Source organism: Telmatherina bonti (assembly GCF_933228915.1).
Source record: "Telmatherina bonti genome assembly, chromosome: 18".
Lineage (NCBI taxonomy): Eukaryota > Metazoa > Chordata > Actinopteri > Atheriniformes > Telmatherinidae > Telmatherina > Telmatherina bonti.
Window position 1 is genome coordinate 14,164,004 of NC_136616.1, and position 11,502 is coordinate 14,175,505.

Sequence of the window (11,502 nt, forward strand, 5' to 3'; positions counted from 1 at the left end):
GGTGAGGTAAGGCGAGTAAGAGGGGCTGCAATCTGACTATAGTTACGGATGAAGCGACGGTAGAAATTGGCAAATCCCAGGAAGCGTTGCAGGTCCTTTACAGAGGTGGGAGTGGGCCAATTTACAACCGCCTTGATCTTCTCCGGGTCTGCACGGACCTGCCCGGTCTCAAAAATGTATCCAAGGAAGGTTACTGTATTAGCATGGAACTCGCACTTCTCAGCCTTGACGAACAAGCGGTTTTCCAAAAGTCTCTGTAAGACAAGTCGGACATGTTGCACGTGCTCCGACTGGGTCCGGGAGAAGATGAGGATGTCGTCTAGATAGACGAAGACGAAGCGGTTAAGGAAGTCACGTAATACATCGTTTACCAGGGCCTGAAACACAGCAGGAGCATTGCAAAGACCGAACGGCATTACCAGGTATTCAAAATGGCCCAGGGGAGTTCGAAATGCGGTCTTCCATTCATCTCCTTCTCTCATTCTGACCAAGTGGTAAGCATTACGGAGGTCGAGCTTAGTGTAGATCGTGGAACCATGAAGGGAATTGAAAACTGACTCCAGTAGTGGTAGAGGGTACTTGTTCTTCACGGTGATTGCATTTAAGCCCCGGTAATCAATGCAGGGCCTAAGGGAGCCATCCTTCTTAGAGACAAAGAAGAATCCTGCTCCGACGGGTGATGATGAGGTCCTGATCAATCCAGCTGCCAGGGAATCTGAGATGTATCCCTCCAAGGCCTCCATCTCAGGTCGAGAAATATTGTAAAGTCGGCAGGTTGGTAACGGAGCACCTGGGAGTAATTCAATGGAGCAATCATAAGGCCGATGGGGTGGCAGCGCTAGGGCTTTATCCTTGCTGAAAACCTCCGTTAGGTCGTGATAAGCCGTAGGGACTGCGGATAGATCCGGGGTAACGGGGAGTAGACCAGAAACGGATGAAGTGGAGGGAACAGCCGACTGAAGACAAGTGGCATGACAGAAAGTGCTCCAATTAATTATTCTCCCGGTCTGCCAATCCAGGTGCGGGTTATGTTGTGACAGCCAGGGGTGACCCAACACTAGCGGAGATTTAGGTGAGTCAATTATGAAGAAGGGGATGTATTCTTGGTGGTTGCCAGAGACTATCAATCTAACGGGGATGGACTGTTGGGTTATGGAGTAGAGGTGGCTCCCATCTAGAGCTTGTACAGACATGGGAGAAGAAAGAGTCTCTGCACCTATTCCCAGGGTGGTGGCCAAGGTCCTATCCACGAAATTGGCCTCAGCTCCGGAATCAATTAAAGCCTCAACAGAATGAGGGGTCTGGTCTGTGAACAGGGTTACCGGGATAAGTGTCCTTGTGTGCGGGACCTCCTTGGGGGATGTGGTCGCCAGTACTCCCGCTGCTACTGACGACCCTGGTCTTTTACCCGGTTAGGGCAGAGAGATATCCTGTGTCCTGATCTCCCACAGTAATAGCAATCACCAGATTCTCTTCTCCTCTGCCGTTCCTCTGAGGAAAGGTGAGCCATGCCCAGCTGCATGGGTTCCTCCGTAGATCTGTTTGTGGGAGGCAGAGGGAAAGTAGTTGCTTCAGAGGGAACCTCAAGATATTGGCTAGACCGCCGTTCTCTGTCCCTTTCCCGTAGCCGGTTGTCGAGTCGTATGGCGAGATAAATCAACTCATCCAGAGAGCCAGGTGTGTCTCGGGTGGCCAGCTCGTCTTTCATCCGACTACTTAACCCGTTAGCGAAGATGTCCCGGAGTGCTTCGTTGTTCCAGCCTGTATCCGCAGCTGCTATCCTAAAATCAATGGAAAAGTCAGCAACACTCCGATCTCCCTGACGGAGATTAAGTAGCCGTTTGACTGCTTCACCTCCCCTAACTGGGTGGTCAAAAACCCTCCTCATCTCCTCGACAAACGAGGAATACGAGGAGTATCTGAAACCCTGCTGTTCATATGCTGCCTCCGCCCATGCCAGTGCCTTACCTTCCAGAAGCCCAATAACATAAGAAACCCTGGATCTATCATTAGCATAGGTGAGTGGTTTCTGGTCAAAGACAAGGGAGCATTGAAGGAGGAATCCTCTACATTCTCCCAAATTCCCTGCGTAGGGCTTAGGATCTGGGATGTGTGTCTCTCTTACTGTGACTGCGGGACCGTGCTGAGGTGCGGGTGCGTCGGGAACCGGATGCTGGAGAGGAGCAGGAGGGGTTAATATAGCGATATGCACGGTTAGTTGAGCCAGCTGAGAGAGAATGGTGTGATAATTCTGTTCCAGAGTCAACATCATCCGCTCATGTTGAGCGAGGCGAGCATTCTGACCTGAGAGGGTTTGTTGCAGTGGGTCCGAGGCGATTTCCGGGTTTGCGTCCGCTGAATCCATTTATGGCCAGATTGTTCTGTTATGTTGACGTCAGGTTCGGAGAATTCACATGCGGACTCGGCTTGGAGTTTCGATAATAATTTATTTGCTTCTTTCAGATTCTTGATTCTTTCCCAGGTGGATGCGGAAACCAGGCTTAGTCGGCAGGCAGACAAGCGGGGAGGAAAACCTAGCGGATAGAGAGGCGGGCAGGCAGGCAGGCAGGCAGGCAGGCAGGCAGGCAGGCAGGCAGGCAGGCAGGCAGGCAGGACAACAATCGGGCAAACAGGCAGGATCTCTGACGGGAAAAAACACACGGGTCATTGATCAGGACTACACACAGGAAAGAATCTTTCAGGCCGAGAGTTGTACCGCGGAACGTTCAACAATCTGGCGATGAACAGCAGGCCGGGCGGATCCTAAATAGTGCTGCAGCTGATTGCCAGAATGAGGATCAGGTGTTTAGGATGCCAGGCACGCCCACCAAGGAACAGGATCACAACAGGTATTGTGTGATTATAAAGCAAAATATAGTTTCTTTAAAAGATCCAATTGAAAATTTTCCATGTAAACTTCTATTTGGTGCGAGCAAAAACTATTAACTATAAGTTTGTAAGTTTACAGCATTGTTTTGTTAAGCTAACTAGCGTAGCTTAGCTTATTTTAGCTACAGAAATTAGGGGATAAGAGCTGGTCTAATTCTCTCTAAAAGTAATTCTTAAACATTTTATCTTAGTTCTTAAATCTGTACCATGAACCAAGGTGTAAGAATAACTTAAATGTTCTTTATAAACCAGGAAATTATTTTAGCCTTCAGCTGTATAAGCTGTTTGTAGGTAGGAGACCACTTAGCTAGCTTAGTGACTGGGCAGATTCTGCTGCTTGGAATTAGCATAAAACAAAAAAAAAGTATCACAGGACAACCAAGAAATCTGCGAGATTTGTCAGGTGGAACACTTTATAAAATTGTTTACTTATAAAGTTTTTAAGTCACTAAGTTTAGCCATAAATGAGTTTTATGAAGCCATTGTGCATGAAAATTATGTAGATGCCCAAAGCTGACTCCAAGATTACTGCTGAGTAAGCAGACTTTTCTGAATAAAGACTTTCAGCTAACTTATAGCTTTATCATGGTGCAGATTTGAGAACTGTGTCAGTCTTCCTTTTTGAAAGCAAGCAAATTTAACTTTTACACACATCACAACCACAATCAAGGGGAATAGGCTCATCTTTATTAATTCAAAGTAGCATAAAATAAGCCTATTGAAATAAAGAGAACCTTTAATGTTGAATGTTTTTACGATCTGCAGAAATGATTGATTGTGCTAATATTTCTCTTTTTAGCTATCTGTGTCAGACCTACCCAAACTAATTCATTTCACTTAACTACTATACTACTACTACAGTCGTTTAGCAGATGCTTTTCCCCAAACCGACTAACATCTGAGAATGAGAACAACACAAGCAAACAGTAGGAGACATCATTACCAGTCCAGTTACAGGTGCTGCCATGTGGTGCTAGAGTAAATCACGAACAATGCCAAAACTATGATATAAATAATATATTTTTTTGGTTTATCCTGCATATTGATCATACTTACATCTCTCAGTTGAAGTGGAGTCCTGTCTGATGGCAGAGCAGGTGATTTCTGCTGTATGGATTAGTATGAATACATGACAGGTCTAGCTGTCACACAGGGAAGTGTAACGTCAACACAGTTATTCATAAACCCAACCCTCCCTTTCCTATGCCACTTATACTGGTTTCTCTGTCTGCTTTGCTGAAACCAACTAATCTTAAAATAACAGTATTCTCAGCACAAACCACCATTAGTTACTGCAGTGAGATTACTGAGCTTGCATGCTGTGGCACAAACTTTGTACGCATTTGTGTGCATGTATATGTGATCATGGAAATACTTTACGATAGCCCTCACACAGGAAGGGAGTGTGTTTGCCTCATGGGAGTGGTATTTGAGGTCAATGGTTAATATTTTCCACTTGCAATACACCTGAAGTACCTGTTTTAGACAGCATACGATCCCAAACAATGCAGCAGTTCATTACATTGTTAAATGCATTAGTCTTGAAAGCTTGACAAAAAGGAAAACTGCATTCATGCATAGTGGATATTATTGATCATGCCATATAGTTATGCACCGATTGTGCCGATCAGGTAGCATGTCAAAGCTAACCAGCTGTATTGTGCAGGTCAGTTTTAGTTCAAAAATCACGTGACAGATAATTCTGTCATGAGCCATTTTATTGCTGGTGGGAAGTATTTGCTTGCACTTTTGTGTAGAGCAAATGTGAAACATTGCTTTGCTTCGGAGGAGAGAAAATTTAAGTTTTAAGGTATTTGGAAATGTCCTGCCCATCCCAGAACACCCTGTAAAACATTTGGGAACATTAAAGTCAGGTTCATCTGCGTCAGGGGGCTCAGTGTGACCAATAAGGCATGCAAAATTACCTTTTCATGTTTTGTACATTGCCATGCAGAAAGAAAGAAGCCTTTGTGTGTGGCACACCTCTGCATGATGTTGTGGACTATAATTACCCTTAATTACCCTGCAGCAGAGTTACTTAGTTTGGCCATGAGAGGCACAACAGGGTAGGTTTGTGAGCGTAGTCCTGCTTGGACACACCTGAATTCTATTAAAAGGACCAGACAGCCTATTAAATCCTGCAGAATGACTCATTGTGACGAGTCAGAGTCAGGTATGTTGGAATCTGCTGGCTTGCAGCTCTCATAGGGTCAAACAGCAAAGTCTTTCTGTTTTGTATTATATTTGGCTGAGTTACTGTTTCAGATACCACTTCAGTTTCTTTTCTCCTGTTCCTGAGAAAAAGCACACCTTTTACCTTCATTCAAACACTTTAAATCAATAAAAATGTTTGCATTTTAATCTTGTGCTGTGAAGATCTGAAAAGTGCTTCAGTTTGACCTCCTAAACCGTCTACACACCTAAACGTTTCATCGTGCCTAAAGAGAAATAAGCCATAATCACTGAATTAACTTCTTGTTATCTTCCAGTTTCTTCTGCTCCAGCTATGTAATTTTTTTTTTTTCAATGTGACCCTTTTTGATGAGACCCTCAAAGAGTCCACTCCGAATTTAAACAAACTGAAGACACATGCATCAGCCTCATGATTGTTTTTAAACTAATGCCAATGTTGCACAACTGCCTTCATTAAATCAGAGTTCATTACATCTCTTGACTATCTGGCTTGTTTCTAGGTAGAGTCCATGGGCTATAGCTCAGGAGGGTTTCCCTCTTCATGGAAAATAAGCATAGCAATTGAATATTTATAGGATGGAGAGCACTTGAGCGGACTTATTGGTACAACTAATTGTGAGACAGTAAAGATACACCAGTATCCACCACATCTGCGTCAGGACAGACAAAATGTTAAGTACATAAAATTAGAAAATGAGGACTGAGTTGTCTCTCTGAGCACACAGTATTGATTCATTAATTAGCTCTCATGTATGTAGGATCTGTTTAGGAACATAGATTGACTTGTAAAGAGCTAATATATTCTCACATAATCATCCCCAAGAAGTCCCAACTGAGGCAGGTACTGACAAAAGGAAGGAGACTGAGTCCCAGCCCCTATTATGCAGATGTTTAATAGGCTCTGGGTTCACAGCCGTCAAGTCCTCCCTCAGTTTTAGTTGCATCACGCCTCAGAGCCACTGTACTTTTTAATAATACAATTTACTTGTATATTATTTTATTTTATGTATTCATGTATTTCATGTATTTTAATTTTATTTTAATTTTTTATTAGTATTATTTTAATTAATTTTATTTTTATTTTATTTTATATATTTGTGTGTTTAAATTTTAATTTATCATTATTATAATTTATTTTAATTGATATATTTATGTATTTAAATTGGCTCCAGTGTTCTTCAAGGTGTTTTTTGTTTTTTGTTTTTTTTTTCACCTTTATTCTGATTTCTCATACAGACAAACAAAAACATCAAAACATTTGTCACAAAACAATGTAAGAAAGCAGTTTGGCTGCTTCTCTAAAATATTTTACCAATTTCCTTGAAACTTCTCCCTGACCTGGTAGATACTGAACAGGATGCAGGTAATTAAATAAATTATTTCCAGTTTAGGACTTTTGAGTGCTGAACTGGAATTCAATAAGTTGTTTGTGTGGATTTTATTATGAAGTAAAGGTTATGACAAACAATTTGACAATTGTTTAGTTCTTGCTGGATTTTGCTTTATCACCTCTCAGGACCATATTAGTTAATCGCCTTCAGTCATAGCCATAGGATAAGTAAACTGACTTATAAACCAGTGTTGACTTATCGCTTTCACCTCAAGATGGAGCTGAAGGACAAGAATATGATGTCCAGCTAAAAGACATTATATACAAATCCATACATATATATACAAATTTTAAGTCCTGTAATTATTGGGACATTTTGAAATGATGTTGAAATTACATTGGGTCCAATGGTGGTCCCTACCCATAGTTTGGGAATCAACAAGGGGAATAATGCAGAATGACTTCAGATGATGATGCGTTATAGCTAAATGTGGAGCTGCATCAGATCAGAGGAGGGGTGTATGCAGATGGGTGGGGGTGTGTATGTGGGGGGTATCTTGGTAGTAGGGGGGCGTGATGGGGTGGGTGTGGGTATGTTGGAGTGTGCTTGTGTATAAGGAGAAGTGTGAATGTGGATGGAAGGGGTGTAGGGAGGTGTGTGTGTGTGTGTGTGTGTGTGTGTGTGTGTGTGTGTGTGTGTGTGTGTGTGTGTAAAGAGGAGGTGGGATGGGGGAGTGTGTGATGGGGCGTGTGCGTGAATAAAGGGGGAGTATATTAGTTGGGGTGTGTCAGGGGGTTGTTTGATGGAGTGTGTGTGAGTGGGTAGAGGTGGAGGGATTGGGTGGGAGGTGTGAACACGTATAGGAGGCAGTGTATGAGTGGAGATGGAGGGATGGGTTGGGGTATGTCTGTAGGGAAGAGTGGGTGAATGAGAGGGAGTGAGGATGTGTGTGTGATGGGGTGTGTGTGTGTATAAAGAAGGGAGTGTGTGAATGGGGGTTTAGTAGGGGGGGTGCATGTTGAGGTGTATTTAGGGGGAGCTTGCATGTGTCGGGGGGGTGTAATGTGGTATGTATGTGAGTGGGGGCATGAGGGTAGGGGAGTGTGAGTTGGAGCGAGTGTGAGATTGGGTGGGTAGGGTGTGTTTAAGGAGGGAGTGTGTGTGTGTGTGTGTGTGAGTATGTGTGTGTGTGTGTGTTTAGGGGGGGTCGTGGTGCTCAGGGAGCCGGCTGGTGTACTGGGGCGCGGCCTGGCTGCCGCTTTGCGGCGGTCTGGGGATTCTGGCCCTCCGTTGGCGTGGGCTGAGCCCTCTGCCTGCTGGGGTGGGGGGTTGCCTTCGGGCTTTTGGGGCCGTGGGGCCTCTGTCTGCCCAGGGTGACTGCTGCCCTGTGGGGCTGGCCCTTGCTGGTATAGGCCCCACTGGGGCCTGTTCCCCTTGATAGTGGGGGACTCTGGGTGCGACCCCCCCTCCTGCCACCTCCTGGGTGGGTGCATGGCTGGCTCCGGGGTGGGGCGGTTGGGTTTGCGCTTGGGGGATGGCTGCCGGTTGCCCAGTTGCTATTTGTCTGTCTTCAGAGCATAAATGGGACCATTAAGGGAAATTTTTTATCGCTACTTTCAGGGTGTTCTGTCAACTCCTTCCCTCCCACAGCTGAACAGGACTCTTGCTTTTTAAACACTAATTACACTCAGTCTTCATTGTAATCTCTCGCATTATATTGATTTAGACTGTTCTTAAAAGATGAGGAAAATGTACCCTTTAACCAATTATGAGGCTTTCACAGTTACATAAAACAACACAATTTAAATCTTTCTTTTTTAGACTATTCAAAGAAAATCTCTTATTTCAGACTATTATTTTCTCCTTGGAACGTATAAGATTATCTGAATTTTGTTCTTGCTGCCTGGCAACAAGCAGCATTTAAACACACCCTGTCTGCTTCCTGTTCCTATTGGTGGAAATGTACTTGGAGTGCAGTCAAGATGAAAGTGAAACTAAAATGTGAGACCAGTGTAGTCATACTGCAGCAGGGGAAACAGACTGAGGATACAGTAGCAGATAATACCCGAACAATCTTCATTTTTTTCTCTTCATTATGGATGGTAAGTTACATTTTCTTTCTTTATATATTATACTAAACTTCAAGCTTAAAACAGTAATTTACTCTTATCTGATCAAAGAATGTGGAAATGTGTCTCAGAAACAAAAGTTCATTAAAGAGTAATTCAGAGGTGAACTGTCTAAATTAAACTTTTGAAAACTTTTAATACTGTGGAATTATTTTTTTAACGGTTTAGCATGCTGTTCAACCCATTTAGTGGAAGTTCATGTTTATTTAAGCCTGTTGCATGGCAGCCATCTTAACTTCTCCTAATGGTTCAGTCAGGTGATCACAGTTTCTAATCAGCTAGGTGTTAACTGAGTTAATCAAAGTGTTACCTTTTTATAATTACTTTTCAGCCATATTTCTAACAGCATCGTCCTTCGCATAAAATGCAATATAATTGTGTCATAATAACATAACATGTAATTTCAGGCATTTCATCCTTCATTGAATAAATATGTAACTTTACTACAAAGCAATAAGAAAGGAATTCTAGCCAATGTAGCTTCATAAAAGACTAAAATATATGCATTTTTCAGCAGTTCACTAGTAAGATATCGGTCCCTTTAATCAATTAATTGAAACATAATAATGTTGACAGATGCCATACTTGCTTTAGTGCCAGACAGGATACTGTGATGGGGGGTATTATGGTGCTTCACCTTCCGGGAAGAGATATTTGTTTCAAATCAAGTTTTCATTTTTTAAATGTATTTCTTTTATAATTGTGGTAACATGTATATATGCCACAATTTTGGCACTTCCGCATAGGAACTCATTCTAGTGGATGAGTTCACTTCTCATCCAGTTGGGGTGCCAAAACAGAGCAAATCCCCATGGACTCCAACACACGGCGGAAACTCGACATCTTAACGTTGAATCCCAAAAGAATGCTTTCCGTTTCGGTTTTTCCAATGTCATTTCCGCCGAGTCACTATCTGGGCACGGGGCGATTTACGGAGCCACCTGGTGGCTGAAATGTAAAACTGCTTCTCCATCCGGCTACAATAGATTGTTGGAAAAAAATAATCTTGTAAATACTGAATGAATCTACTTTGCATACTAAATATTTTCTCCTCTTCCTTCTCTTAGTGCCAAACAGACTGAAGCTTGTCCTGTTGGGGAAAACTGGATCTGGGAAGAGCAGCTTGGCAAACACCATACTTGGAAAGGATATTTTCAGAGTCAAACATTTTTCCAGCTCGGAACCAAGTTTTTGTCAGGCAGAGTCTGGAAATGTTCATGGAAAACATCTAACTCTGGTCGACACTCCTGGTTTCTTTTATCCGGGAGTATCTGAGCCGGAGCTGAAGCGAGAGATAGTGAAGAGCATCTCCATGGTCGCTCCTGGGCCTCATGCTTTTCTCATTGTGCTTAAAGTGGAAAAATTCACCGAACAGGAGTCACAAGTAATCAAACAAATGCAAGAATATTTCTCAGAAGAGGCTTTAAAATATTCCACAATAGTTTTCACATTCGGCAGCCAGTTATCTGAAGAAATGGAAATTGAGGCTTTTGTCAAGCAAAATAAGCAGCTGAAAGCTCTGGTGGAGAGTTGCAGCGGCCGCTGTCTCGTTTTTGACAATAAATACTGGAATCACAGCCAGCAGAATGAAAACAGGAACAACCACATCCAGGTGTCAAAGTTACTGGATATGATAGAGAAGATGGTGGTGGATCAGAGAGGAGGCTGCTACACCATGAAGATGCTGGAAAACTGGGAGAGACAACAATCCATCCTCAACATCTTCAAGTGTGTCGTGACATTTCTCTCAAAAAACTCTCTGAGAGTTGTTGCCGGTGTTGTGGTCATTGTAGGTGCTGCTCTCTTTTATAAAACTGTTAGAAACCGATCAGCAGAAACGATTTAAGAATATTTATATGTCCGTGTGACGTTTGCTCTACAGCCAGACTCAGACAGAAGTCTTTTGTTGTTGTTTTTCTTTTCATAGTGTCTGATTTTGTTTAAAAGTGTTCATTATTATGGCCATATTAGTTCATAACTTTGCATATAGCCAATTCCTTTCATTCAGTCCTGTAACTTTTACTGGCCGTACTGGCAGCTCATTACTAATCACTATGCCTGTCTTTCTGCTCCAGGCATGTCAAAGTCCAGTCCTCAAGGGCCAGAATCCAGTAGACTTTTGTTGTTTCCCTCTACCAACACACCTGATTCAAATGAAATGGATGCAGCCGCTTCTTGTGCCTGTGTATTAAATTTGGTCAAGTGTGTTGGAGCATGGAGACAATGAAAACCTGTGGGGTACTGGCCCTCAAGGACTGGAGTTTGACACCTGTGTTCTACTCAGTTGTCTTAAGCAAGCAGCAACTTCTGGCATTGAAAAGTGAAGCATATGCAGAAGTGCTAAAAACTGCAGTTCTGCCTTCATCCACTAGGGGCTGAAAACAGAGCAAATCCCCATAGACTCCCATGTTAAAAAGACCACCATCACAGCAGATATAAACATGTTTATTGCCTGGTACAAAAATCCATTTTAGGTTTAATAGGTCAGGTTTACCTTCATGACAACTGTGGGGGAGTGAATTTTTTTCTAACTCACCCGTTTAGAAGTAATTTAATTTCTAAATTTGGCATACTTAGGGGCGTGTCCTTTTGATTGGCAGGTACCCGATATCCCACTTCAAGTAAGAAGAACGTAGAACAGCAACGGTTTTTAGCCGGTTAACAACGTGACTTAGCTTTAGCCCGCTTTAGCTCCTGTTAGCTCCGGGTTTGCTTGGATAGCTTTTAGCTACAGGCAGGTTGGAGTTCACTAGATGTAAATCATCCACCTCCACACTCACAGCCCCCCTCTCAGCTCTACCTCTTTGCCCATTTTTATATTTTCCGGGAAATATGACACGTGACGCTGTCAAGATGGCGACAGTCGGAAACGCCCAATGAGCTTCAGTTTAGCTCTTCAGAAACCTACAGGTGACGTCATGGAGGCTCTGTCCATGTTTTATGCACAGTTTATGGTCTTG